Below are 7,438 nucleotides of genomic sequence, written 5' to 3'. Positions count from 1 at the left end.
CGAGTTTTCTGTGTGTACGTGTGCCTGTTTACGATTCGTCGTCGAGAGCGACTTTTGTGGAAGAGAATTTACCTCAATAACAAAGTCACCTGCAAGAAAAAGCCGAAATAACACGGTATCGCTCCCGAATCCCCGAACTTTCAACCCCTTGTACTACAACTCACATACACCCCCTAAAAATAGAAAAAAAAAAGACAAACCCACCCCGAACCCCAGTCCCATTGTCTTGGTCACGAGATCTCTCCACTCGCCCACCGCACACACACACACATACAGGTACACCTCCTCTCCAATAGGCCCATACAGTCGCTTGGCCCTGTTCTCGCGTGCGCCAGCACGTGAGGTGGGCGTACGCCGCGACACGCTCCGTCGATCGCGCCAATCGTACGTTCTCTCTCCTTCGTGTCCAGCTACGCTACTTTGAATTCCCCGCTCTTACTCTCTCCCTCTATACGTGTGTATACACACCGCGATAAAGTCCGCGATCGCTAAGTGCGGCTTCGCGTGCGCTCGGGCTATATCGTGCGCGGCGATCCCTTCAGCGCTATACGAGGAGAGAGAGAGAGAGAGAGAGAGAGAGAGAGAGAGAATAAGAGGAATATTTTAAGACCTAGCGCGTGTGCGCACGTGGTGTTTTATTTTCACGGTAAGAGAGAAAGAGCGATTTTAGCTTCCCTTTTAATAAGCGGCCTCGCGCGACAAGGATCTTCTATTACACACTTTGTAATTACGCGGGGAGGAGAGAGAAGGAGAGGGAATTATACTATACACGGCGAGCCGCTTGATATCGTGAGCCTCTTTTTTCGACGCTCTGAGAGATGGCGCCTAGCTCGATAAAATTCTTTTCTGCGGGGAGGCTTAATGATTTCTGTACAAGGTGGGAATAAGACGGGCGTTACTTTTTTTCCTCCTGTGTGTCGGAGAGGAATAACGACTCGCCGCTTATTCTCGGGCGGATTTTCTAAGTCGCGCGCGAGTAGTGCACTAAATTCCGAGCTAAAGCCCGAGCTTTAGCGAGTATCGCTCGATTGCCTCTTCATCTCTCTATAACTGCTCTTTTGAAATGATTCACTCTAAAAGAACGAAATCAACCGCAAGAAAAACCGTAATAATACACACGCAGCCGTCGCAAGGGCAAATCATAAAAAATGAATCCTCTCACGGATCGGCTACAATGAAGGAAGGAAAAGCGTTTCGCGCATCCCAGGCCATACATAAAAGACCGGCGCCATTATCCGTAGCCTAATAGTCGGTTAATTCGCAGACAATGTACGATGTTTAGTGGCGCGCGGGCCAGCGCCGACTAAATCAATTCATAAAAGAATCGTAATTAGCGGCTCTTTTGTTAGGCGCACCCGCGCGCGCGGGAAAAGGAGTAAGAGGTAAAGAGAGTAAAAGCTCGTCCCGCGCGCCGACGATGCGAAAACTGGAACTTTCTTCTCCTGCCGCCCTCGCGCGCGCGCGCCTATATATATATCGAACGAACAATCATAATGATTCGCGCGTTTCAATGGATTGATAAGAAGCTGCGGCACTTTGAGAATTTTTTTAATCGCCAAGCGCGCAGGGGATAGGTTGAACGGTATTCCGGGAATTTTTGGTTGAATTTTTCAATTTCATTTAACAAAAACAGGATCCTTGATAACTTTATAATTCGTCCTCGCGCGATCATCCGTCATAATTAAATTACGTCCGTAAGATCTTGCATAATTCCGGGATAACAGTTATTATTCTCTGCGTGTCTGTGTGTTGCAGGGGTCAAGACGGCAGTGGCGGCAAAAAAAAAAAAAAAAGCATGGCGGCCAATTAGAAGAGTGTTTTTAATCCCAAAAACTCATCGTCAACGTCTCTCCAGAGACGTATCTTGGAAAGAGCCGCAGCCTGGGCGGAGACTTCCGGCACTCCTTACATCTTCGCCGAGTTTGACGAAGCCACTCTCATTATCCCGAAGGAAATTAAACGCTACGTGCAGGTCTCGAGATTTCTTATACGTTGTGATCTCACTGCGTAATTTCGCCAAAAAATTAAAGAATAAAAAAATCAATGCACAAATAGCTTTATATACATCACAAAAATCGTACGTATTTTTCTTCGAAATACGCGAGCCGACAAAACTCACAGTCAGCTGGCCGAATGACGCTTCCGTTTTTCATCGCGCAGCCTCTAAGCCGACCGCACGTCGCGAAGACAAGCAATTCAGCAACTGTCTGTCGTGTAAGAGCATCAGGCGGAGAGGGCCGATCGATAAATCTAAGCGATAATAGTGATGTTACGAGGAGAGTAATCCCGCGTGCTCTCGAGACAGATAAATGGATCCGAGCAGCTCTCGCTCGCGCGAGTGTTAGGGGACGACTCGCACGGCGGCGAGAAAATTCCCGCGTATCACGACCGGCGAGCGATATACGTAAACACCCACGTGTGTAAGGGGATACACGTATATATAGGCTAATAAGCGCCGAGTCATCGACGTGCTGGTCGGTTATCACGCCAGCCGGACGCTTCTTCATATATTCGTGTAATGTATTGGACGAGAATCGAGGATGTTGCCGTGTACGATGACTGGACTTCCGATTGATCGATATAGTGTATAAAGCGAGGAGTATGCGTCTTCCAGCCGGTTTTCGAACTCAATTTAGAAAAGTTTATCATTACCCACACGTTAACTCCGAGCAGTTACACGATCCCTAACGATCAGCGAAAATCGCGAAAACCACCGACAGCCACAACTCCGGCCGATTTCTCGGCGGGCAAAAGTTATGCTAATAATACGATGGGCTCGCTCGCGGTAAAACCACAAGGTGACGGGAAGCTGGCTTCTGGCTCGACATACGACGTCATTACAGAGCCCGGCGGCGGCGGCGTCTCTTGGCCTAATGTCAGAACGACGGGCTATACTCGCGCACACACCGCACTTTGTGTGATCGCCGCCGCCGCCGCCGCCGCCGCCCCCGGAAACGCGCCGTTGTTGCGTATCTACCTGCGCCAGCAGCGCTCTTAGTAAATGACAGCTTCGGCTCTGTATGAAAAATTGAAGCCAGAAGCGCACCGGGCCTATACACCGCTGCTGCTGCTGCTACTACGGCTGTGTTTACTTAACGTGTGCAGGGAGGTATGAAGTGTATAGTTCTCTTTCTCGATATTGACTCTATTTTCAAGGAACATCGAAAGCCAGAAATAATAGCCCACCTCTATATTCCCGAAAAATTCATTTGGATTCGAACCAGCCGGCAAAAACTTGGAAGCGTCCAATATCCGCGAGAGTCGAAAAATCCTCCCGAGATAATAAGAACTTTTTAAATAAAGCCCCTCGGTCATCAGATATATATCCCCTCTAGTCTCCGACGTAATCGCTCCCAATTTATTTAATCAGACAAAGAAGAAGAAGAAGAAGAAGAGCATGACAGGGGAGTCGAATTCCTGAGGGCAACGCACGACATTCCCATGTATACCTTCCAATCCGCAGAGCATCCACACACGAGCTTTCCAACGAGGAAAAGGCTTGCGAGAGCGCAAGAAAGAAGGATGTACCGGCGGACCAAAACCAAAGATTAATGCGCTGCACTTATGCGCGTGCACTCTCGAGTTCGCAGATTCGTTCTGTCCGCCCGATGATGGAAAAGTCGAGCGGAAAAACGGCCGCCTCGGAGCTGGGACTGTCCTGTCTCGCGTATAGGAAGAGCGGGAGTATATATAAACGACTATCGCTCTATTTTTTGGTCGACGAAATTAATGCGGACTTTGGAGTGCTCCAAAGGAGCTGTTTCAATACGTTTTTCAGGCTTTTAGAGTATAACGCACTGACGGAAGGACTATACTCGCGAGACCTTAATTCGATCATCGATCCATCCCCTGACTAATTCAGTCGCAAACGAACGATTCCAGGACACGGCCTGTGTATTTCACATGCATAATTAAAGCGCGAACGCTCGCTCCTCAAGGAGAAAACGTGTACACAGGCAAACCCTCGGCGATATTATAGAAGAGAAATAAGCCGAGTAGGGCAACACAAGCCCTGCCAAGGCGAGAAATAAGCATCTGGCTGCTATGAAGTATAAAGAGAGCTGCGGCGAGCAGTGTAGCGCGATATCATCCGCAGTTGAATGGTTAATTAAAACCTCAGACTCTACTCGGCTGCGCGCAGCACTTCCCCAACTGTGTATCCGCAAGAAACGCCACCGCCGGTTCGACGAACGCTCTCCTTATATACGATGTATAACTTCTTGCGAAGCCTCGGCTTTTCTATAGAATCATTTTTGCAGTTAACGCGCTATAAACCAACAGCCGAGAAAGCTCGTTAATAACACAATAGCTCGTCGTCGAGTCGAGCCGCTGCATTCCATGTGTCGACGATGTCTCGGAAGGATCCTTTTTTTCGCGTATACACACATGATGCGCGAGAGAAAGGGGAGAAAGAAGAAGAAGAAGCGCAGCAGCGGCAGAAGAAAAGGGAAAAATTTGACACTCGGACCTCTCTCTAACGAGTTCGCTTTCACCCGGTCGTAGAGAGGAGCGAGAGGGAATCGGCAGTATGGCTCTCTCGCTCGCATAGGAAAAACTTGCGACAGGCCGCCGACTACCGGCTGCGCCAGACAGACGTGAATCGTTTTGGCTGCGCGCGGCCTGACGCCCGTTGATTGACAGTCGGCCGAGAGAGAAAGAGAGAGAGGGACGGTGAACGTGCCATGCCAAAATGGCGATGAAAGATGGTTTATTTTTAATTGCTTCGTCGCCTGGTTAAGCAGCTGCGGATGTCGGGCGTCGCGACAGCGAGACGTTTAAAAACTTGCCGATTTGAGATGTACGGAGAGAGGAGAGAGTGAGAGAGTATTTAGAGTACAGCAGCGCCTGGGGACGAGAGAGTTCTCGTGTTTTTACGAGCTGTCTGGGGTGAGATTGCTTGTTATCCGCCTCGTGTGCGACTGTATCACCATAGTGGGCTTATGCAATGGAAATTCGATTTGTTCAATTTTAAGTGAGAGAGAGAGGGACAAGCTATGCTGTGGGTCAATGTCACAGCTGATGCTGATGGTATAACGTTCATTAGGAGTCATTAGGCTATGACCGGAAAGAGAGGAACGGCTGTAACAGTGAAACAATAGTGCGCTAACGCGGCCTGTCAACAGAGCGAATTGGCTCAATATCGGTGTTACGCGGTGTACTATATGCCGATTATTAAATTTAAATTTAAATTGTTTAATCCATCTTGAACCCCCGTGACCTCGATGCGGAGGAAAGAATAAGTTTTAATCTCGACGCGCAATAACTCATATACACTTCTCGAGTCACAGTGAGCCACATCTCGTCTGTGTATGAAATACGCATAGGACTAAACACACACGGGGTAGTAGTCGTTATAATGGGCGCGACATACTCAAAAGGCAATTCGAAATCCATGAATGGCAGCCGCTCCTCCGGCCCACTCTAGCCGCCGTGTATTATACCTGTCGCGGAGATATACTCTCCGTTGCGCTCTAGTGGCTGTATATTGCGAGACGAGCGTCTGTCTTCCGAGGCCCGTCCGCGATGTCAATATATATGCAAACGCCGACATAACGATCTATCGGTACGTAAATATACGGGAGAAGAAGAAGAAGAAGAGGATAGGAATGGGGCTGCGAGTGACGAGGGGGGGGGGGGAAGATGGAAAATACTGCGAGCTGCGCGGGTGATGCCGAGCGTTGATAAAAATTTATTTCTTTGGATTATTTTATGTGATATCTATAAAGATACAAGGGCCGTGTCTTTATTGAAAGCTCGTGTATAGACTTTAAAAGTTTTCCACTCGGCCCGAAAACTGCAATCGGCGGAGTGAGACTGGCGAAAAAAAAGAGACTCGACCGCGCACGGCCGAGATAAAGACCGAGGAAGCTAGAGATATGGAGAATGCAAGAAACCGATGAGAGAAAAAAGCAGTAAGTAGAGGGTGCAGCAGCGGCAGCGGTAGTAGAGAGGATCGAAGAAACACGAGAAGAGAGCGGAGGGTGGTGGGTTCGGCTAAATGGGCGGGGATAAGAGAGATTCCCGAGGAAAGAAGCGGGAGCTCGAAGCTTAATATAAAACTTCATTTCGCAATCGGCGGCAGCGGATGCGCACGAGAGAGAGAGAGAGAGAGAGAGAGAGAGGGGGGGGCTATAGGTAAGAAGGTTATATCTACTGTAGACTGTTCGGATAAAAACAGAGCAGCGGAGAGTAAGGGTATCTTGGAGAGAGAAAAAGAAGAGGCTTGGTATGAGGGAAATTTGCGCCCTCTTTGCTCTATCGTTGAATTGTGTACAAAGTGTGCGCTTAGTGTCGCCGCATCGATTTCGGTAATAAAATATTTGAAAATGTAATAGAACAACTAGTTTTACGTAAAATTTCCTCAAAGTCTCGGTGTATATAATACATAAGAAAAAGCAGCGAAGAATAAGGCGAAGAAACAAGTGCTCCGTAGCGCTGGCGCGCGATGAAACTTTTAATAAATGGTAGAGTCGATATGAAGTATAGGACTTTGACATATCGTGTGTCTGTAATGTATAGTTAAATCTCTGGCGGCAGATGTGGCACTTCACCCGCCGCCCGTTCGCTGTACTCGCTCTCTCCCTATACCTATAGATGTATACAGATATACAGGCGAGAGCAGAGCGTTCGCATTGCAGCGCAGCATCCCCGAATTTCCGAGCGCGAGAGAGAGAGAGAGAGCGGAGAGTGTTCTCCCCCTCCGCGAGGATTCTGCTCTCTTCTCTTCTCTCTCTCTCTCTCTCTCTCTCTCCGCAATCGGAATGAAAATGCAGCTTTATTAAATAATGGCTCGGCGGTGGTGGATTTCATTCCGTTGCGGAGGGATTATTCGACTTTTAATTGGATTAGCCGAGGGAGTCTTTTTTACGTATATATTATCGATCAGCTGACTTATCCTCAAAAGTATAACTTGAAATCAGTATCCGAAAGCGCTAAGTTCACCTACATATTCCAAAACAAAACTGCTGTTCCTTAAACGCCGGTTATACGCTACAACTGCAAACTGCTCAAAAGGTTCGCTATTCCTCCTGCGAGAAACCGTCATCGGCCTGCGCGCACTTCAGGAACGAGGGTAAGTAAAACGTGGTTTTTTGCCGTGGCTCGATGAACTTTTCAATCAAATCGCCTGTCCAAATGAGAGCCTCGCCACAAAGCGGATCAGGGTAATCTGTCATCGAGAGCGTTCCGCGCTGCGCTTCTGCCCATCAACCGGCCTGTCTCCGCTCCACACTGACACACACACACACACACACACACACACAGACAGACAGCCGGCGCAAACCTATTCGCCCCGAGACCGTTAGCCTCTATGCACCGCGCGGCTGCTGGCGCTGTTTTAAATATTAGCTCCGATGGGCGGAGCCCTAAAAATACCGTTCTCTATATGTATTTTTAGACGCGCGTGGAAAATTGCTTTCCGTTGAAAAATTGCGTCGAG

This window comes from Nasonia vitripennis, chromosome 4 (genome assembly GCF_009193385.2).
Source record: "Nasonia vitripennis strain AsymCx chromosome 4, Nvit_psr_1.1, whole genome shotgun sequence".
Classification (NCBI taxonomy): Eukaryota; Metazoa; Arthropoda; class Insecta; order Hymenoptera; family Pteromalidae; genus Nasonia; species Nasonia vitripennis.
This window is presented reverse-complemented; position numbering follows the sequence as displayed.